We start from the raw sequence: 24,428 nt of genomic DNA, 5'->3' as shown, positions 1-24,428 counted from the left end.
AAATGAAAAGCAATCATATTTTACATAGTAGGAATCATCTTTTAATCTAGCTTTCAAACACTTAATTAAAAAGCATTTATTCAACATCTACTATGTACTGGGTACTTATAAATAGTCCAAGATTTAAATGCCGAATCTTAACAAAATGCTTCCTCTTCCAATATTATTTTAAGTTATCTGCTCTTCAAATAATAATGAATTATTGCTTACACTATTTGGCTTTGGTTTTTTGAAATATGCTATTTATGTTTTTTTTTTTCCAAATTAGATGTTGGTACTTCATCAATTATATCACAATCCATTTAGCAACTCAATAGATAAAATATATAAAAAGAGAGCCTTATGTAGATAACTATTTTAGCCATAATTAGCTAATATAATGGGAATCATATTTTAAAATAGAAGCAGACATGATGTGATGACTGAAATGAACTGTCCAGTGAGCTATTGGGACTTTTTTTTAATGAAAAGGAGTAAACTGGAGTAAATCAGAAGAAAGAAAGTCCCATTAAAGGTTTCTAACAAGTAGTTGTTTGACCTTTAAAGTGAAAAGACAATTGAAGATTTGTTGAATGAAAGAGAAGGGGAAAAGCTTTATATTTATTGAGGTCAATGGCAACACATTGGTGGAGCCCAGAAGAATTTAGTCTAATAATTTCCTAAGTGATTCATCTACCATTGTACAATGGTCAGAATAGCTCAGACTAAAATTCCAAATCACTAAATGGAGATGATTTCTTCTACTATAAATTTGCTGTATATAAACTAAATTGTTTCTCATTACTGCTTTATAATTCTTCTACTTTACCCATTGTATCTCCTGAAGCAATTGTTTCAAATCTTTTTTCTCTTCTTTTACCTTTCATTGTCCATCTTCAAATAATACATTAACTAGTCTCCTATTTTTTTTTAGAAAAATAGATAAATAAAAACAAAAACTGAGAACCCATTTTATGTTTTTTCAATTCCCTTCCTCTATTCCTTGTTTCTCCATAACATTATTTCTCCTCTCTTTCTTCCCTCTCATTATAAAAGAATCCCTTATTGAGAATCTCCCTACATATATTCTTGATACTGTGAGTCCCTGTACTTTCTCTGGACTATCTTTCAAATGTTATTATTCATTCATTTCAGTTATGTATAACTCTTTTTGATCCCAGTTGGGGTTTTCTTAGCAAACAATAGTTTGAACTTTTCTAGTTTCCTTTTTTAAATGAGGAAACTGAGGCAAGCAAAGTTAAGTGACTTGCCTAGGGTCACATAGTGATAGAGGCCATATTTGAACTCAGGTCTTCCTCACTTCAGACCTTGTTTTCTATCCATTATTCCACATAGTCACCTGTATTTTCCAGCTTCATCTTCTATTTCCCATACAACTTCCATCTAACATATTTCTTCTTATAGTCTTGGGCTTTATAAGCATAGTATCTTATTTTTAGTGCTTGTGTTCTTATCTTATCTTATCTTATTGTTATCTCAATAGAGTGTCATAACCATGACAATAGGTATAGTGTTCTATCTAAACTTTTAATCTTCTCCAGAGGCTAGCCTTTCAATATTCACCTTTGCAAAACCTTGTATATGTATGCATATATGTATGTAGAATATGCTGGATTGATGTTTGAGGAAGCAGTGAGTGGGAAAAAAACCCCACAAAGGTTCAAAAGATAAAAGATATTCATAGCAGTATTTTTTTTATATAATAGGCAGTAAAGAACTGGAAACAAAGTGGGTGTCTATCTTTAGGAAGTGGCTGAAAACCTTTTTTTTTTTTCTTGTAAAAATGAAATGGAATATTATCAGGCTGATAAATTTTAAATGTTTAAAAATTTAGAGAACCTTGAGAACTGAAATGAACTGATACAGAATTCAAGGAACAGCCTTCACAGTGATTGAGGAAAAAATAAGTGGAAGGACAGTAACATAGAGCCAAACTCTGAAATTAAAAATTGAATTTGAAATAGAAAAATTAATAAGTAATTCCATGGAACAAGAAAAAAAAACATATCATATAATCTAGCAGAGATGCAGTATAGACCATGAAAGACATATTTTCAGATTCAATCACTATTTTTTTTTCTTTCTGTTTAACTGGTTTTTATTATTCTAAGGTAATGTTAATTTGAAGCATAAATTTTATCTAGAAATGACTGGCAGAGTAAATAGAGCTTATTGTTCTTACAAAAATAAAAAAATATGAAAAGTAATAAATGATTGCTATAACTCAAAATGATGCTTTGACTCTTTTAAGGGACTTAATAAATGCTGATTGATTGATTTATTGACTGGTTGTTATTCATGCTTCATTTTTTAAGACCAATGACATTGGATGATAATGTTTTCCCTTGCCCAAGAATTGAATTTAAGTGAGAGAGCTATACAAAGCCTTCAGTCTCACTCTTTCTTCCAGTCATCCATCTGGTGGCAAGACAAAAGAGAAGTGGCAATGGTTCAGGATGCAGTGGATGACCTTGGCCTTCTGGTTATGTGACCAACCTCTAAAGACTCCATACTGTCTGCTTCACCTGCCTTCATGGCTGTGGAACAAGTGTTCTCATCTGCCCATTCTGCTGAGGGAAGTCTTCACTTCTTTGGGTAGACATCCCTCTAACTCACTAACTAAGAAGCCTCTTAGTTACTCTTCAACCTTGTTTACTCCATCTGCTGGAGTTTTACTGGGAAGTGGCTGCTAATTATACTACAGCTTCTTGCACAAGTGACAGGCAGACACTAAAGGTGGATGAGAAGTCCTGAAAATAATTCAGCAAGCACTCACACGAGGGTGTCTTCCATGAACACCCTTTACATACTATTGATGGGTAAAGAATTTCTTTAAATACCTAGTTTATGTTTAAGTATCAATATATCTATATATTGGATTTTATTTGCTGTTAAATTCTCCAGAAGCATTTCAAAAGCACTTCTTCATTGGCTAACTTATTTTCCTCTTTCATCTAAATGGAAGCAGAAGCCTCAGCCACAATTCCCTTTGGTGTTTCCTGTTTTATTTTGAGCTGCTTCAAAAGACTAGGCTTTTTGGTCATGTGCTGAAAATAATTTTCAGCCAAGTAATTAGTCTTCTTTCCGGAAGAGACTGAAAGTATGGTGGAAATTTGAAAAAAAAAAAAAAAAAAAAAAAAAGACCAAAGCTGCTGTAATCATCCCCAAAGGCAAAAGGGAAAAGGATGCCTTTTCAATTTGCAGTATAAAAACAACCTTGAAAAAATAAACATAGTGGCTTAGACAAGTTTCCATCACCAAAATTTGCTCTTTAGCAAGAAAACCAAACCACAGCTATGTGCAAGAGGTGATGGAGACAGCATTGAGAAAGGAAGAGAGGAAATTATTGATGAAATGTATTTGTGTGATCAAATGAGATGTTTTAATCAGCTAGCTCAGAAATGCTTTTATCGGGACCAAAAGAGAAAAAGACAGTTACATGACTTCACACATTCCCCAAAGGTCAGAATTTTTTGGTAAATAATATACCATTGTATTAATAGACAATGTTTATAATTTATAATTTCAAGGGATAGGGGGGAGTATCAATTATACATTATCATGACTTATCTTCATTTTGGGTCATTCCATGGCTAACTGTGTCTTGGATCATTTTGCTCTGCAAAGTGAATAAACTTTAGGAAGTTGCCACTTAGGAGGATGTGCTTAGTTTGCTAACAGTACTTTGGGAAATAAACTGTTTGGACAGAAGCCTTTTTTTAAATGACGTCATAGGCAAACATTTCATAAACTGGCAAGAACAGAAATAGTTCTGAACTTGTGATGACTGATTTCCTTCTGGAAAAGAATTGTGACTTTTTATTTCTGGGATCCACTGAGTGAGTAGGGTTTAATTCTAAGAGGCTATATATTGTGGCTACAGAGAATACCTAGGACGATAGGAAAGGGCTTTTCTCAGAAGACATTTTAAATCCAATATACAATGGAAGCCATGCCTTTAGGACAAGAGTTCCCAATCTTTTTCTTGCCAATTTGACCAACCCAGATTAAGAACCCTCTGACTCTCAGTGTTTAAAATGCCAGACCAGCTGTATATTCATGTGTCCAAGACAAATCTTGGGAATGACTTACTCATGCAGAGAAGACAGCCAAGAGGACCTCAGAAGCCTGTGGCTTATACTTCTCAATGAAATTTGTGACATGTCCATAGGAAAACCCACAATTTCTGCAATACTTTTTAAAAATTAAATGACTCTTTCTCCTTTGGATATCTGCCCTTTAATTTCCTTTTCTTTCCATAAGAATGAATCAAAAGTCTGTGAGATCATAGATTAAAAACTAGACTAGAAGAACCTTGAAAGTAGGGGTTTTATATATATTTTTTTGTATCCCTAGTGCTTAACACAATGCCTAGAACAGAAGTGTTTAATAAATGATTATCGACTGATTGATTGATAGACTGAAGGAAATCTGTTCCAGTAGGAGGAAAATATTTTTTTTATTGAAGGGAAGTGATTTGAACAAGCTAATAGAAAACAACTGAGGTGGGACCAAACCCAGTTTCTCTGACTTCAAATCTTGTTCTCTCTTTATTATTGCATGTGAACTATTTTTTAAAAATTCCAAAAAATAATAGATCATCACCATCAACTACTAACTATGCTTTCTCCTCAAATGTCTTTCTAGACAGCTTTATTTCATGAAAAACCTGTTGTTTTGCTTACTTAATTCCGTCTATGCTCCTCCCTAGACAACTTTGTGAGAATCCTGGCCAGCATTGTTTCTTAGGCTAAAGAGATTGAGAGCCAAAAGCTTTTTTTATGAACTTCAAAAAGGTGTGAGGGCCAATTGTTGAGACTCCCGTGAGAGAATTCTCCCAAGCCTTCTCAGAACATGGTGTTGTGATGTTAAGAAAGGAGAATGCTTTTCCACACCGGATGTTGGGACAGGCACAGAGGCCTCTGCTGAGGCTAGGGAAGTGCAGGTTAGATGTAAACAGGATACCCTTTAACAGTGAAGGACACAGCTCCTTTCCAAGAGAAAGAAGGAGATTTAGAAGGTATTCATTGTAGGGGGAAACAAATGAAGAAAAAAAAACAGCTTTCAAGATTTTACAAAAATGTATCTGATATATCTACCTAATCCCCAATCACTACCTCTATCACAGAGCTTGGTAATCAATAACATATAAGGTTATTTATGATGGATTTTAAACCATAATTTCAGGAGTCTTGATTAATAATGGAGAGAAATCTTAAAGATCACCTAAGCATAATCAGAGTTGGAAGAGTCCTTAAGATCAACAAACTCATTTAACAGATCAAGAAACAAAGAAACTAAAAGATGAACCAAGGTTACAAAGGGAACAAATGCCAGAGTTAGGATTTGGACCCAAGTCTTCAGATTCCAAATATAGTACCCTGTACTACAACTGTGCCTCTGCTATAATGTGCCTCTAAATTATTTAGTCTAATGTCTTCATTTCCAGAAAATTTAAGTGATTTGGCAATAATCACATACATAATAAAATTCTCAGAATCATTTGAATCCAAGTCTTCTTTTGCCAGATTTAGTGTTCTTTACTTTCATATTGATAAGGATGTTTTTTCTTGGAAGAACTTAATTTTATGATTACATGTACATTTTTGTTTTCTATTTCCTTTCTGGACCTCAGTTTCTCATCTTTAAAATGAGGAGATAAGACTAAAACTTAGACATTCTAAGTTCCAATGATGTCTCCATTCTAATATTATCAGTTTCTCCATGTACAAGAAATGACTTTTTGACTATAGCAATTGCATACCTCTCTGATTATCAATTTTATGAGAATTAAATTGGAGCACATTAGTGGAGGTGCAAATGTTTTGTGTATAGTACCTGAATGCTTCCAGAATACATCTGCTATCACTGCTGAGTTGATAGACTGCATTAAGTGGTGACCTCTTAACACCTTTTTGAGCAGGGGCAAGTCAGATAACACATTACTAATTGCCTTTTGGCTGCTCAGTGGTAGCCTTGGCAACCAAAGGCAAGAAATGTTTTAGAAACGAAACATTTTTATGAGCAGTTTCTTCCTTTATGATTTTTAATTAGCAATCTATTGTGATCCCCATGCAATCTCCTTGAAAGGAAGCATCAGTGTGATGAATGGAGGGAAATGTTATTGTAGAACCTTGTTCTTTTCACAGCTGGAAAGAAGGAAAACAGTTTTAAATTTTCTCTATTTCCAGATTTTTACAACCCTGTTCTAAGCATTTGGAATCATATATCCCAGTATCCCTCATGACTCATCTAAGAATTTGACTCAGAGCTTCATATTCTGAATTGTCTGTAAAATGAATCTTATCTGAATAATAGAGTTGAATTAGAAGAGGAAACCTATTGTTGTTGGCTATTCAGATTAATTAATCAGATCATTTAAAGCTTATATCAGGGAAGTGAAAAATGATTGTTTTTTCACCCTTGCTCTGAATTTCCAGTTTCTCATTCATTCACATTTTCTGGAAGGGTTGGAAAGACTAGTGCTGGTTTATTTCTTACTTCTCTGGGCAAATTGGTTGAAGTTGTGACGCCTTCTTACCTGTATTATTCATTTCTGATTTTTGCTCTCTTTATTCTCTTTTTCTAGTGAGATCAATCAGCTGTGCATGTGTTCATCCAGGAAACAAAATTATAGACTATAGATTTAGAGTTAGGAGGAATCTTAGAGTCACTTATAATTCAACCCCCTTATTTTATAGATGGAGATACTGAGTTCTAGGGAAGCTAATTGGCTCGCCCAAGATCACATAGACAGTAAGTAATAAGAGGCAGGATTCTAACTTATGTCAGGTGAGTACAAGTTCAGTGTTCAAATTCAGCAGTCTTACTATAGTAAGAATGCTGGGTTTAGAGTGAGAACATGTTGATCTATCATACTTTTGCCACATGCTTGTTCAGGATCGCTAAACTTTTTCAGGTTTTAGTTTCTTCATCTTTAAAAGAGAAAGATTAAGTGAACTTTAAGGTCCCTTCCATATCTAACCTAATCTGTGAAAGCCTGGTACAGAATGGACAGAATATTCATAACATTCATAACTCATACTTCTTCTCAGAGATTGCTGTGAAGAAAGCAAATGTTTTTCAGACTTTTTTTTTTTTTTTTACTGGTATGAGTTTCTGGAATTGGCTCTGAAGTGACTGAAGGAGACCAATATGATCCCTTGTTTTGGAAAAATGTCTTTCCCACAATATTGCTGAGATGCCATTTACCTATTTATGTCACATCTAGAAAGCCTTAGTCTATTCATTTAAATTTTCTCACTAGGTGAGACAATGAAGTCAAAGACATTGTCTTCACATGTCATCTTTTAAATGTATGTTGTCTGGGAGGTGAGGAAAAGTATTTGACTTAAGCATTTCCACCCAATTTTTACCTTGGAATTCAGGTGGTTGTCAAGTGAAGACAAGTCTACAAGCATTTTTTAAGAACATATTCCGTGCTGAGTACAGTGTTAAGCACTGAGGATAAAAAGACAAAACAAAACATATCTGCTCTTAATCAGGTCACAAGCTATGGGGGAAACAACATACAAAGAATTATGTATAAATAAGATACATATGTATATATTGTACATATTTATGTTTACATATATACACATAAATGTAAATATGTGTATATGAGATAATCAAGAGAGGAAATGCACTAATATTAAGGAGGATTGGGAAAAACTTCTTGCAGAACTTGAGATATTATCTGGGATTTGAAAGAAGCCAGGAGATAGTGATGAGGAGGGAGAGAATTTCAGGTATGGAAGACAGCCACAGATAATGAATGGAGGCAAAAATTGGAGTGATTTGTGGAAGAACACCAATGAGGTCAGTTCCACTGAATTATAGACTATATGGAAGGAAGGAAAGAGTAAAAACAAAAAGACAAAACAAAAAAAAAAAACTTCAAGTGATAGGAAGGATCCAGGTTCTGAAGGATTTTGAATACCAGAGGATTTTATATTTGATCCTGGAGAGGACGTGAAGCTACTGCAGTTAATTGATTAGGAAGGTGATAGCTATAAGATCTAGTATTCTAAAGTGACAGAGTCCTACTTTGCTGATGTTGAGGCCTTTGCTGGGGCTGGAGCTGCTTTCCACATCTGCTCTGGTACCTCATTCCAAACTCCCTCCCTGCTGCCACAGACCCTCTCCACTGATCTTCCAAGTCCTCCCTGGCATCTTGGGCTGACAGGTTCAGAAGTCTCCAGCACTATTGCTGATTCAGAGGTCCCACCTTGCTGATGCTGGGGCCAGGATGAGGCTAGGGCTGCACTGATGTGTACTATACAATGTGGGGTTGCATACTGGGCTCTCATTCTGGTTCCACAGATTTTTTCTGCTGATCTTCCAAATCCTCTTTGGTGTTTCTAGGCTGAGAACTCTGGAAGTTACCAATATGCCTCTGATTCAGAGGTCCTACTTGGCTGATGCTTGGCCAGGGCTATCACAGACTGTACCAGGACTGCACTGGACTCCTACATTGATGTCACAGACCTTTTCTGCTTACCTTCTATATTTCCTTCAGCTGGAAAATATTCTACTCCATCTTTTTGGGGGTGTTCTGATGCTCTAAAATTTGTTTAGAGTTATTATTTAAAGGAATTTGGAGTGATTTGGGAGAGAAGTTGGATGAGATCCTGCCTTTACTCTGCTATCTTGTCTCCACTTATGGAGATGATCTAGAACTTAATTTTTGATTGAGCTACCTTGCTCACAGTATTGTAGAGAACTTCCTTATTCTGTATTGTCTGGTATATATTCTATGTATATCTTCTCTGATATTTTTTTCTGCAATAATTTAAATAAATGGGTTTCTCTGCCCTCCACTTTATTCATTATGGAACTGGTATTGGGTAGGAAAGGGATAAAGCCTTAGACAATAAAATAATGAATTCAATTTTGGATATGTTGAGGTAAAATGTCTAGGGAATATTCACTTTGAAATATTCAATAGGTAGTTAAAGATGTAAGATTAGAGATCAGGAGAGAGTTTAGGGATGAATAAATAGTTCTGAGAATCACTGGAAATGAAATGATAATCTCATAATAATGGGAACCCATGGGATTGAGAAAGAAGAGATGAGAACCTAGGACAGTCTTGAATTATCTCCATATATAGTGGGAATGACCTGGATAAAGTATCTGAAAGTATCTGAATCATATAATATGAAATAGACAAATATATGAGCTATTAATAGAGAACAACTTTACTTTTTTCAGTGAAATATGAAGCAAATTTATTGGGAAAGCATTCAGGAAGCAAGAACCATGGAATTATTGAAAAGATAAAGAAAAGTTATTATAGTGAGTAAGATAGTATATCTCTTAGGGTAGTATAAAAGTATTTCCTGGCTGCAGTGAGGTCCCAATTGAAATTATATAATAGAAATTTTAGTTTCTAAAATCAGTTTCATTATTTTTTTCTGCCTCATATAGTTACAGGTAAGTAGAAGCAAAGCTATTTAATGGATAGTCAAAGCAATTAAATATTGAGGGCTGGCAGAGCAAATTCTTTGAACTATAAATGAATAAGAGATTCAGGAAAAGAAGATAATCTATAGTTGAACTTATTTACCAAGAAGTCAGGATGGGAAACATAAGTTCCACTCTGCAGGGAATGGGAGCCCTTGAAGAATCAGTCAAGAGGACAGTATTACAGTCCTTGGGTAATGAGGTTGGAACAAACATTTATCAAGAACTTACCATGTGCCAAGATGACGTTAAGCACTTTATAGATACTACTACATTTGATCCTCACAACAGCCTGAGAAATAGGTATTATTATTAACCTGTTTTACAAATAAGGAAACAGAGTCAGACTTGGGCAGCGTCATACAATAAGGAAATACCTAAGGCCGATTTGAATTCAAATCTTTCTGACTCTAGGCCTAGTATTCTGCCTACTGGGCCAGCTAGCTACCTGAACTCATGGCTAGCTGGTCAAAGATGAACATTTTCCCACCAATTCTGGGACAATGCAATTCTGGGAATTGCTGTTTATAAAAAGCATACACATCTTCAGCATAGTTTTAGGGCATTTTGGATCCTCACATCATTTGTCTCAATTTCAATGATCATGTATATCTTGTTTTTGTTTGTTTGATTGTTTGTTTTCTCTACCCAGCAGCTTCAGCTTCCCTATCATGTGAAACTAGGGTAGGGGCCACTTGATTCAGCTCATTTGACAGTCTTCAACACAACCTCCCTAAAAGCAGAGTTAGTTTGGGGTATTGGCAATGAGCACATCATCACCAGCAGCTGTGGGAAAATGTTCTGGCTCTTGACATCCTTGTACCATACAGTCTTTTTTTTTTTTTTTTTTTTTTTTTATGAATATTGACTTGCATGATGTCACTGGCCTGCCCACCAATCAAACCTGGAAAGCTCGTTGATTAATAATTTTTATTTTTTACATTTGAACAAATTGAGGACTAGTAAATTTTTGTGACTCCACCAAATGTGTGGTAATGTGTGACAGAGTCAGAAATAAAAACCGGGTTAAAGGATACCAAATGCTTCATCTCAATACCATCTTTTATCCTCTGAAATCTTTTAGCATTTGGAGCAGCTCACAACACAGAAGTCATTTAATTATCCATTTAGTTGGCACCAAATATATTTCCCTGAACTGATACTGATCTGTGTTTTATTCCTGTTTCCATAGATTGAATGCCTCTTTTCAGCAAGAATCAAGTCTTGTCTCTCCTTTTATCCCAACTTCCTTAAATATAGTAAGAGCTTAAAAATGTTAATGATGATTACAAGGACGATTATAAAATGATGATTATAAAAATAAGTCCCAGCTGCAGTGATTCTCTCTTTTTTTTCCTTTGCCCTTTGCACAGCCATCAGTAAACTTATATTAAAGCCTATAATATTTTTGTCAGGGGAAGAGGCTTGGAAACTTCAATTACAGGACTCAGTTAACCACAAGCTCTCTGGGAAAAAAAAAATAGACCACAGTGGTATGGTGGCAAGGTTTTGCAGTTCTGTGGGGTAGACTCAGACATTCAGAGTCCCTTTAGACTATTCAGGCTTGTTACCCCATCTAACCTTTCACCATATTTCTTCAGAAGAATGAATATGAACTTGGAAGATGCTGTCTTTTTTGGAAAAAATGAATCTAAAGAAATCATATTTCAAAATGAAGCAAACTGGACTGTTCCTTCCATTGGCCCCAAAGAAACAATGCAAACAAACAAACAAAAGAGCTCAGATAAGATCTTTGAGGCATAACCTTGCCTCTGTGCTCCAGACCAGACTTATTTTAAGCTGGTTTCAGTTTCCTCCAGAAAAAGTGTTCACAGCTCTTCTGCTAACTGAAAAAGGCTTCATTGGAAGGAAATTTCTCTGCACACTTACCACTTCAGTCACATCCTCTAAAGAATTGTTTATTTTTTTTCCTCGAAAATAAATGTCCCTTGTTTCAAAAGAAATTGTAGAAGTTCTTCCATGAAATGTATTTGTGAGCAAAATAATCTTCAAAATAAATGGAGCACACCATCTTAAAACTATATATAATATAAGCATACAGTATAGAAGTATATTGAATTTGAATGTTGCCCCTCAATTTCTACAAGTGGTGCTTTAAAAAAATAATTTATAAATAAAAAAGAGCAATTGTCTCATAAAATAGGGCATGAAAGGAAGAACTAATATACAAAAAACATGTGGGGGCAGAAGACTGATAATTTTGGAATCTTACTATTAGCTGGGTTAAAGAGGAAACAAAGTGGACATCTGAAGAATTTTAGAAGTTTTCAGAATTTCTAGAGGGGTGAGAAAACTAAGTGATGGGATGGGGAAGGGACTTTTTATAAAGTGAATAAATTAAGATTAGAAGGGTGAGAAGAGAAGAGAAAGACCAGAATTTTAGAGTGGGTAAAATGAGGAATAAGAAGGTAAGAGGCAAAGAAAGGTGGTAACAGAGATAGAGCAACAAGAGATGCTGAGAAGCAGAATAGTGAGTAAACATAAGATGGAGGGAAATTTACATATAATAGTTAGAATTTTGTTAAGTCTATAAGAATACAAGTCATTCCCCAATTGATAGTGAAAGGATATGAACAGGCAGTTTTCCAGTGGAAAAAAAAAATCTAATAATTTATAGTATATAAAAATGCTCTCTATCATTATTGATTAGAGAAATACAGATTAAAACAACCTTGGCATATTTTATTTGGTCATATTGGCTAAAATAATAAAAGGGGAAAATGAGGTATGTTGGGATGTGGAAAAATTGGGACACTAATTCATTGCTGATAGAATTGTAAAATGATCTAACCATTTTGGAGAACAATCTGGAATTGTGGGTAAAGAGCTATTACGCTTCCTATATCCTTTGATTCAGCAATACCACTACTTAGTCTATTTCCAGAGGTGATGGGGGGAAAAGAAAAAGAATCTACATGTTCCAAAATGTTTATAGTAGCTCTCTTGTGGTGGCAAAGAATTTAGAATTGCAGGGATTCCCATTAACTAATGGGTATGGTTGAGCAAGTATATGATTGTGATGGAATACTACTATACTATAAGACATGATAAGCTCAGTAATTTAAAAAAATGGAAAGTTTTGTACAAAATAATGAAGAGTGAAATGAGCAGAACTAAGAGAATATTGCACATAATAATAGCAATATTATTTTTTAAGAGTAATTTAAGCAAAAACATTATTTTATCTATCATAAATATACAAATTAATTTCAAAAGACACATAAAGAGAAACTCTGCATCCAGGAAAAGAAATGATGAATAGAAATAATGTTACAAACACACACACACACACACACACACACACACACACACCTGTCTGGGTCTAATGGTAGCCAACTCTAGGGTGAAGTGGGGAGGAGGGAAGAAAAAAAAAAAGAAAATTTTACATGGTAATTTTGTCATATATTTTAAAAGAATAGCAAGTTGTTCATAGAAGATTTGCAATTTCATGTACAATCTCCTTTTTATTGAACCATGTTTTGAAAATGCTAATTTTATTCCATGCATTTTAAAAAAATATAATTAAAAAAGTAATTTGTAAGCAAATGGAAATGATACAAAGTTTCTTCAAGTGGAGTTCTTAGAAAGGACCTTAATACATTAGACTAAGAATAAAAACAATAAAAGTAATAAACAAGTGATAAGTATTGCATTAACAGTAACAACTACTATCCATGTGACCAAAAGGAAGCTACTTTATCATTCTAAGACCCTATTCTATTATTTGCAAAAGAGACATCCTTGGAATGAGACATTGTGATGACCATGTATTTTAAAATCAGCCAGAGTCAGGAATTCAGGTTAAGGGAAAATCGTCAATCTTTATTCTCAGTGAAGAAAGATCAGAGGTGGAAGAGAATCATCAATAGCAATGTGTGCAGCTGAGTCAAGGAGCTAGCTAGACCGGAAGCCACAAGAACAGCAACCACCAGAATAGAACCCAGCCCCAATCTCTCCAGTCTCTCTTCCTCTCTCTCTGTCTCCACCCATCAAAATCGTCATTTCCTATACAGCACATCAGGACTTGCATAGAGAGTGGGTGGGGGCCATTCTTTCTCTAAGCACGTATATTAATAAAGTATAGTCCAATTACTATTTAGCCTCACATGTTTGGGACCCCAGTGCATCAACTCAAGCCTCAGCCCATTACAAGACATGAAAAGAACTACAGACATCTTAAAGTGCTGCATAAATACCAGTTATAGTTATTGCAATTATCAATCAGTCAATCAATACATATGTATTAAGTACCTAGTGAGGATAAAAGTAAGATCATCTATCCTTGTCATCATGGATCATATAGTCTATTAAGAAAGGCTATATGTACATATGTGACAAATAACATTTCTTCTGAGCCTACTACTCTTGCCATTATACACTCTCATCTAGACCTATAACTATTTCCCTAGAGTTGACAGCTCACTATGTATAGATTATACATCTTCCAACCATATTTGTCCAAACATTACTTCTGCCCTACTTTGTCAAATGAATCTTAAGTCTGTACCCCACTACATGCTACTAACCATGTTACATTTTCACTCCTTTTGAGGGAAGATTATACTTATCCTCCTCCTCCACTCCCAAAGAATCAGTGTGACATAAAAGTCACAAAACAGGTGGAAAAGAGTCAAATTTTGCCCTTTTCTATTACTATACATTTTTCACTTAATGAAATATGAATAGGAAGGGTATAGCTGCTCTAACAATCCCAAGAAACTCTTTAGAGAACAGTCTAGAACCTTATGGCTATGATTTATGAAAACTACATAGGGCCTTGAGAAAAGTAGAAATTATCAATGAAAGATCTTTGCATTGATTTGTTTTCTGGGTACAATGATTCTTTTATGTATTCTGCATTTTGTGAGCACACATAAAATCTGCTCTGATATAAAAATGTGTTGTTTTCTTGGATGCTAATACATGAATTTTCCTCTCATATAAACAAAAGCCCCAAAGAAGGAACTAAATTTGTTTTATATGTTGAAAATTTTCAAAAGCAGCTATTAGTTGAGACAAAATGAACCAATAAGGGAGTAATTTTAGAGAAAGGCCTGATATTGTTCATTGTCCATGTAAGTCTAGATTCTGAAATGCTAGACTATGGGTTACATAAGCCCAGAGTGGGGATGGAAACCCAGAATCTTCTGATTCCACTTCTAGAAGCTCTTTAATTTTATTATGTGATCTCAATCTTGAGGCATAGTGTCTAGATTTGGGTTTATTAAGATTTCCTAGTTTTCAGTATTCCAATTCTCTCATCTTTTGTATTTTCCCTTTATACAGTAAAATTCATTAATGAAGAGACTGTGTTGGACCAGAGAACACCCAATAAGATCAAGAGAGGTAAGGGATAGGAAATGGATTCTAAATACTTTGAATTCAATAAAACCTAAATCAAATTCCCTTAATTTTTAAAAACCCTGTGTTGTTCAAGGAAATATAATCCACATGTGTCTGATTCACTTAAAATGAAATAATAGATTAAAAAAATGGCTATTTAATGTCCAAGAAGTCATTTTAATATTTTAGCCTACCAATTTTTAAAATCAGAGGTTGCATTTCTTCATCAGAAATTGTTTGAACATCAAAAGATTCAAGTCCAATTTGAAACTTTAAGCCTGTGAGCCTGAGGTAAATGCTTAAACTTCAGCCAAAGCATTGGCTCTCTAAGTGAATCCATGTTAAATTGAGTAGACATAATTTAAGGCTATTCACCAATAGATATGAGATTTGTGGGTTAGCTTTGTTGAGGGTTCTAAAAGGTCAAATTCATTCTATTTTTCAAAAGTGGACAGGATAGAAGTCTGATTTTTAAGACACTGCTGTGATACTCTAATGAAATGATCATAGACAGAAGATAAGTTTTGGCCTGGAGGCAGATGGAAGGGGTGAGGAGAGAGGTCATAACCCCAGCAGATCCAGGATGCAGATTTCTTTGAGAAGACAAAATAAAACCTCAGATAGAAGTGAACCTGGGGTTTGATTGCAAATGGAGGTAGGAAGGAGGAATGTGCCTTGGTCCTGAATAGTTCAATGAAAAAAAAAACTTTTAAACATTGGATTTTTAACTGACATCTTTTGTTTTAACAGCACCTACATTTTACATTTCTACTATATCCCTCCATATATCCCCTATCTAAAAGCCATTCCTTAAAAAGATTTTTTTTAGAGGAAGAAAAAATAATCAAAACCAATCAATACATTAAAAAAACTGAGTCTATATTCACTGTAAGAATGGGAGTATCTTTTATGATTACTCTACTAAATTGAGTGATAAGAAGAAATGTCTTAATTTATCAGGTGCGAACATTTCTTGATTTTTCAGTAGTTACTACCAATCTCTGGACACCTTGCTAGTCAGGATATGAGCACTTGGCAAATGAAAAAGAAAAAAAGAACTACACTGTGAAGTGAAGGGGGAGACCAAGAAAAGCCATTGATTCATAGACATCATCTTGGAGCAGAAGACTGAGGTTGATGTTGGAATTGTATCTATTTTCTCGAGAACTGAAGGAAGTTCCAAGAAAAGGTTTGCTCTTTTCCCAGCTGTTCTTGGTACCAGTTGATACTGTAATATACTCAGCTATTTCCTTACCCAAATATGTCTGATTATTCAAATTTTCCCTCAACTAAAAGGAAGTCATTAGTCAATTATTAAAAATAAAAATGTAAATTAAGGAGAAGCAAACCTTAACCTTTATAAATGATAGAAAATTTCCTAAATGTGGGTGTACACAAGTGCAGGATTTTCTCTGTAACTTATAGTCTTCATGGCTTAGAGTAGAGATATCAAAAAGCATTACTCATAAGTGCTGCTAGAACAAGATTAAAATGTAATTGAGAAAATGTTCAACAAAATAATTAACAAAAGTACAATTGAAGACAGATAATGTTTAAGTTGTGGTTTTATAAGTCAATATGCTGCCCATAGGAAATCTTATATACTTTTTAGTTGGTCTTATTTCTATTTGAGTTTGATACCAGTAGCTAGAGCATTCAAAGTTTAAACGACTTGCTAAGGTCATATAATTATTATGTGTCAGAAACAGGACTTAAGCCTAAGTGTGGCTAGCTCTAAGGCCTACTCTCTATCCACTGTACCAAACTGCCTCTATATATGTATAAACATTTGTCTCTAAATCTATGCATATTTTGGAATAAATTATATGCACATACTAATTATATGCATACTAACACAACAACATAATGCATTAATAAAGAGGAAGTAAATATTTTTAATCATTTAATTTATTAATGGTACAAAATCAAATTTTGATCTCATTAAAAAATTCTCATTTTTATTGAAATCAATGTAATTAAATATTCTTGGATTAACACTGTAATAGTGATTTTAAGGTCTGGTTCTAAGTTCAATTTGTTGTAATAAATGGTTTTTACAGCTGTTTGTAATGAAAAGATTATTTCAAAAAGATTTTAAAGGAATTTCAAAGATCCATGTAAAGGAAATGCATTATTGGCCATATTTAGGCAATAAATCACAATACTCATTTTTAGATTAATTCATCGATTATTTAAAAAACATTTTTTATTAAAATTCATCTAGGGTACATTTCCATCTTTCCTCATTGGGGTGAGACACTAATGGTCTCTGAAGGTCAGATCTCAGGGGTAGAAGATGTTATTCCAAGTGGGGAGGAAGGATCAGTGCAGGGCAGGAGGTAAAACACCTGGGTAGATATTCTGGTTTCCTAGTAGCAAATAACCTTTATTTGCTTCTAAATTGTCCAATGAGTAGGAAGTTATGAGTTGGACTGAAGTCTGTAGAGGTGTTTAAGATTTTGGACAGTGGCAGTTGACACTAAAGCAGCAGCTTTAGCTTCAGCCTCTTGCTAGATATGTACTGTTGCTACTTGTTAATACTGATACTATCCCTTACATGTTCTTCTTAGTCTGCATCTTTTCTCATTCCTGAGGAAGCCTGGATGGGAAGCAAAAAACTTCTGGGCTACTGGGGAGCTGAGTTTGGGTTAGAAGATACACCAAGTATGCATTACAGCCATAGTAGGCATTAGACTAGGAAGAAAAGGAAAGGATGTTTGTTTCCAACTATCTGTCTGTCTAAGAAGGAGTGTGTGTGGTCAATCACTAAGCACACAATTCACAGATTGGGAATGGGGACTGCCCACTTTGCTGCTTATTTTCCTACCATTCTGTCTGTGAAGTGACATACCTAATTGACCTTCTACTACAACAATCACTGGGTGTAGAAAAGGGAAAGGAGAGAAGGTAAGACAGATAGCAACTGCCAGTGCACCAAACAGCTGTGCTGCCTTCTGTATGTCTAATGAGCAGTTCTGGGTAGCATGGTGAATAGAGTATAGGACCTGAAATCAGAAAGATGCATTTTCATGAGTTGAAATCTAGCCTCACATATGTACTAATTATATGACGCTGGGCAAGTCATTTCACCCTGTCTGCTTCAGTTTCTTTATCTAAAAACATGATCTGGAGAAGGAAATGGAAAACCATTCTAGTATCTGCCAAGAAAATTCTCAGATGGTGTCATAAAGAGTAGGATACTGCTAAAATGAAACAAAAATGTTTAATGCCATTTTTTGTTCACCAATGGATCATTTGTACATTCCTTTGCTGACTCCTAAATTAATTCCACTGATCCTCAGTTTCCTAATCAATAAAATGAGGTTATCATAATAATACTTGTAGAATGTCATTGTATAGATGTTGAGAGGAGCAAGTGAGACAGTTTAATGATAATCCCAAAAGTCTTAGTCTTTAATAGTTTATGCCTACACTAAAACTGTCGGGATATCCCATATTTAAAATATTATATAAATATCAGGGCAGTCTCTATAAGCCTCATAAACATTCTATTTATGTCTCTATTCAATTAATCTATTTTTTAAAAAATGTTGACTAGAACAGGGTCAATGAGAGATTCTCATAGAACTCTAGTAGGGATCTCATTCAAGATTGACATTGTTCCACTAATCAGTGCTTTTTGAGCCCAATCATTAAACCAGTTTTGAATTTGCCTAACTGTATGGTAGTCTACACCTAGCTTTCTCTCTTGTTCATACGGAAATAATGAAAAACTGCTGAATCATGTTGCTGTAATCTGAGTATTCTATGTTTTGTTTTGGTTTTTTTCCCCTCTTCTACTAGTCTAATAATCCTGTTGATCAAAGACATTAGAGTAGCTTGGCATAATCTTTTCTTGATGAACCCAATCTGGTTCTTTTAATGATCAGTTTTTCCATTTCTAAATGCTTACTAATTATCATTTTATTATATTCTAGAATTTTTGCCAAGGACTGATGCCAATTTCACCAACCCCAGTTTGTAAGATACCTTCTCTTCCCTTGTTTTAAATATTAGAATTACTTTAGCCAAGCTCATTTGGTTACATCTCTCCCATCGTCCCCAATTATTTTCTTCTCTCTCTGTCTCTGTCTCTCTTAGCCTCTGTCTCTCTTTCTCTCTCTCTGCTTCTCTCTGTCTCTCTCTCTATCACTGTCTCTCCCTTTCTCTACATGAATAGCGGCTCAACAATTATAGCAGTTTACCCAGCAAAGATGATTTGAACTCATTGAGTGCAAAATGGGTATTCTTTTATTGTTTACTCACTTATCTTGAATTTCTACTCTGTTATAAATAATTTGGTTCTGATTCAGAAGCTTGTTCCCTGTAGTAAAGAAAGTAAAAGAGTTTGAGTACTTTTTTCTTTTTTTTTCTGCTTAAAATTAATTTATGAGCCACATTCCTACCCCTTCTTTGATCTTGCTTTTGCTATACATATATATAAACAAATAACTCTATAGTTATTATTACTATATATATATCCCAACTATATATAATAGTTATATAGTAAATAACTCTATAGTCTTGAGCAACTATTTTGAGTCTAAGTTTGTCTGAAGTTAAAAGTTCTGATATTAATTTTCGAAATAGCAGCCCCTCTTTTGAATTCATCCTCAGCTGCTAGATTTTGCATTCATGTTCTAGAAGTCTTTTTAAAATTTATTTTTATTGTTATACTATGTTTTTTTTTTATAGTGGTTATGTTTCCTTCTGTATTCCTTCTCTTTCCCCCATCCAAAGAATCATCCCATATAATTAGTTTCTACATAACATTTTAAAATTTAAGTGGCCCAATAGTTTATTTTCTCACTAAAATTTTTTATGTCATGAGGATTTAATGCATCCCATCCAATTTCCCCAATAGAATTTGAGGCCACAGCATTCCACTTCTTTTATTTTTGAATTTACTGAAACCAATTCTCCCCAGTGTAGCCTGTATGTTAGAGAATGGTTGATTTTTTCCTTTCTCATCTACCACAAATTAAAATATACAGTGGTCACTTCTTTTCTAAGTTTCTCATCATTTCTACCTCAACAGTTTCTCTTAATTGTTTAATGTCAGACTACAAAATAAATTCTAATAGATGGAAAAAAATAACAAATGAAAATAAAAATAAATTTAGTAACAATAATCCATTAAAATTATAGTGTTGTTCCCAGAGTCTGTGGTGACTGTCACAATATAGAATTTTCACCTTTTTTGTTGTTGTTTGCTTGATTTTATTTTTCTTGCACAGCATGATAATTGTGGAAATATGTATAGAAGAATTGCACATGTTTAACATATATTAGATTTCTTGCTGTCTAGGAGAGGGACCGGAGGGAAGGCAGGGAGAAAAAATTTGCAAGACAAGGTTTTGCAAGGGTGAATGTTGAAAACTGTGCCTATGTTTTGAACATAAAAAGCTTTAAAATACAATAAAAATATAAAAAAATCAGTATTCTATATTTACTTAATTTGATTTGATCCCCTATTAACCTTCATTATATGAAGAACAAGTATTATTATCCTCATTTTATAGATGGAAAAATGGAAATTCAGAAAGATCTTGAAGAGATTTGTTAGTTTGCTAATTCACTTCCCCAATCTAAGAAGTCTTAAACCAAGATGTGCACATTATGAGTAGTCAATGCATTGATTATAACTAGAATTCAAGACAATCCTTACAGACTTGAAATGAAAGATAGGTATATGTACCCAATCAGTTTTAGTTTTTCATCCTTGTTTTCTCTTATTATTTACTTTATATGAAGTGGTAGTAATAATTTCCCCTTCCCATTCTAAAGTATTTCAATATTCTATTAGCCTGATCCAACCCTAGGGTATTGTTTCTTCTTATTATATATGTATAGATATAGTATTCCTGTCACATCACAATGGTCCCCATTACAATTTTGATACATCACAGATCAGCATAAGAAATTTAATGGGAATTTTTTGGGAGTTTTGTGGAAGCCACAGATGACATTTAGATCAGCAGATGACAACTTAAATTTTCCATTGTAAATTGTACAATAGATAACCCATAACAGAAAATAATAATAAAAAAAAATTTCTCTGGTATAAAGGGTGGGCCAAGAATTTTAATGTGAATTTTCTAGGTTTCAGGGACACTATGTCTTTAATCCCCACCCTCTGTGGGTATGGATATGTGTATACACATGCACTTGTGTATGTATGTGTATATATATATATATATATGTATATATATATATATATATATATATATAATTTTGTAAAGGGCTCAATTTCTACTGCCTAGAGAATACAATAAAATCAGTGAGCAAGCCTAGAATTTGATCACAACTTTTCAGTATGGAAAAACGTACACATACACACATACACATATATACAGGAAGAACAATACTTAAGAACTGGGAAATTCTTTATGATTTCTGAAAACAGTACATCAGCTATGGTCTAATCCTTGAGAAAGTCTTTCCTACCCCAACTACCAAAAAAATAAAAAAATTTGCTTAAATAGCTCCAGTGTTTCTTCTTCTTTTCTTTTCTTTCTTTCTTTTTTTAATGTGTCTGCTAGCATCAATGGGAAATTCATACTAATAGAAAATAGGAGCCTTTGTAGAGAAGATTTCAACTTCTTTTAAGAACTCTTATTAACCAATTGCAAAGGCAGGGAGATAGTCAGGAAATTAACAACTTTTAAATTAATAACTTTTAAGTTTTCTTATATCATATTATATCCTTAAAAACTAGTTTCTCAGAATGCCTTGTACAGGCAAGTTTGTGGGTCCTACAAAAATCTAATTAGATACAAATATTCAGAAGATATGTTTTCCTAAATATATATTTTTTAAATTTATAAAACACTTTTCTAACAATATCTTTATCAGGTAACCAGTGTAAATGTAATAATCTCCCTTTAATAGGGGAGGAGCAGAAGCTCAGAGAACTTAAATGTCAAGACCATAGAGCTACAAAAAGTTATCAAACTGTGCATACCCTTTGATCCAGCAGTGTTATTACTGGGATTATATCCCAAAGAGATTATAAAGAAGGGAAAGGGACCTGTATGTGCACAAATGTTTGTGGCAGCCCTTTTTGTAGTGGCTAGAAACTGGAAACTGAATGGATGTCCATCAGTTGGAGAATGGCTGAATAAATTGTGGTATATGAAAATTATGGAATATTACTGTTCTGTAAGAAATGACCAACAGGATGATTTCAGAAAGGCCTGGAGAGACTTACACGAACTGATGCTGAGTGAAATGAGCAGGACCCGGAGATCATTATATACTTCAACAACAATACTATATGATGACCAGTTCTGATGGACCTGGCCATCCTCAGCAATGAGATCAACCAAATCATTTCCAATGGAGCAGTAATGAACTGAACCAGCTATGCCCAGAGAAAGAACTCTGGGAGATGACTAAAAACCATTACATTGAATTCCCAATCCCTATATTTATGCACACCTGCATTTTTGATTTCCTTCACAAGCTAATTGTACAATATTTCAGAGTCTGATTCTTTTTGTACAGCAAAATAACGTTTTGGTCATGTATACTTATTGTGTATCTAATTTATATTTTAATATATTTAACATCTAGGTCATCCTGCCATGTAGGGGAGGGGGTGGGGGGGGTAAGAGGTGAAAAATTGGAACAAGAGGTTTGGCAATTGTTAATGCTGTAAAGTTACCCATGTATATGTCCTGTAAATTAAAGGCTATTAAATAAAAAAAAAAAAGAAAAGAAAAAAAAAAAAAGACCATAGAGCTAGGCGGAGTAATTAATAGGTTATTAAGCCTGGATACAGTGTCATATACTTAGCAGCTCCTGTGATGATTAGCAAATTATTTAACTTGTTTGCCTCAGTTTTCTGATCTGTAAAATGTGGATAATAGGAGCACCTATCTTGCAAGGTTCTTGTTCAGGTTAAATGAGATAATATCTGTAAAGCTCTTAGCAAAGTTCTAACACATTAAGCAAGTGCCTAATAAAAGTTTGGTTCCCCTACCAGCTTAAGTAAGTGATAACCAGGATTCAAACCCAATTCTCTTCTTTCTAAACTGAGCATCCTTTCCATTATACTACCCTGTTTTCTTCAATTTAAAAAAATATATTTCTTCAGTGATTTGTCAGGCAATAATACTGTGGTGACTTTAAAAATAAGATTTACTTTTATACTGAATGTTATAATTTTTTTCCCTCTCTCCTTTCCTCCCTCCCTCCTTTCCTCTTTTTTCTTCCCTTCTTCCCTTCCTTTTGTCCCTCTCTCCTTTTCCTACCTTCTTTCCTTCCTTCCTTTCTTTCTTCCTTCCTTCCTTCCTTCCTTCCTTCCTTCCTTCCTTCCTCTCTCCCTCCTTCTTTTCTTCCTTCCTTTCTTCTTTCCTTCCTTCTTTCCTTCCTTCCTTCCTTCCTTCCTTCCTTCCTTCCTTCCTTCCTTCCTTCCTTCCTTCCTCCCTCCCTCTCTTCCTTCTCCCTTCCTTCCTCCCCTCTTCCTTCCTTCTTCCTCCCTCCTCCCTCCTTCCTCTTTCCTCCTCCCTCCCAATGGGGTGATTCAAGCAATTCCAAAAGACTTATGATGAAAAATGCCATTCACATCCAGAGAGAGAACTATGGATGCCGAATGTGAATCAAAGCAGAGTATTTTCATTTTTTGTTTTTGTTGTTTCTTTGCTTGATTTTTTTTTTCTTTCTTGTGATTTTTTTTCTCTCATGCAGCATGGTGAATATGGAAATATGTTTTAAACAATTGCATATGTTTAACCTACATCACATTGTTTGTTATCTTGGGGAGGAGGTAGAGGGTAGGAAAGGAGAAAAATTTGGAAAACAAGGTTTTGCAAAGGTGATAGTTTTTTTGAAAACTATCTTCACATGTATTGGGAAAAATAAAATACTATTCAAAAAATGAAAAGAGTTATATTAGAAACCATTTAATAGTTCTTTCCAAATTTCTTCCTGACATTTTAATGCTTTGGATGAAAGACATTTTAGAAGTAAAACAAATGTTAATAAATTTTAGAGGTTAAAGAACTCTAGAAATAGTAATTTAGTCTTTATAAAGCCTTTATGCAGTTAGAAGGTGATCTCTTGGTTGTGATTTTCAGTTATTTTGAATCATGTCTGACTCTTCATGTCCCCATTTGAGATGTTCTTGGTAAAGATACTGGAATGGTTTGCCATTTTTTCCAGCTCATTTTACAGATGAGGAACTTAAGAAAACAGGGTTAAGTGTACTTACCCAGGATCACATAACTAGTAAGTGTCTTAGGTAGGTTTTGAACTCGTTAAAGACTCAAAGGTGAGTCTTTCTAAATCCAAGTCCAGTGTTCTATCCCCACTATACCACCAAATGCCAATAGGCTCTATATGGAGCAAATAAACTGAAGATTAGTCTTCCATGAAGTTCTAAATCTCTATACTCCAAAAGAGTTCAAGATGTTATGTGACAATGAGAAAACAAAAAGATTTCTGCTTTTCTTCAGTACACTAACAAGATATCAGATATTTAACTCAATACCAAAGGGGAATAAGGAAGGAGTCATGTTTTGTTTTATTCTAATTTTCCTGAGACTATGTCTAAAGATCACTGGGCATGGCACCAGTAGATCTACTTCTGAGTTCTT

This window comes from Sarcophilus harrisii, chromosome 4, assembly GCF_902635505.1.
Source record: "Sarcophilus harrisii chromosome 4, mSarHar1.11, whole genome shotgun sequence".
Lineage (NCBI taxonomy): Eukaryota > Metazoa > Chordata > Mammalia > Dasyuromorphia > Dasyuridae > Sarcophilus > Sarcophilus harrisii.
Note: the sequence above shows the minus strand (reverse complement) of the source record.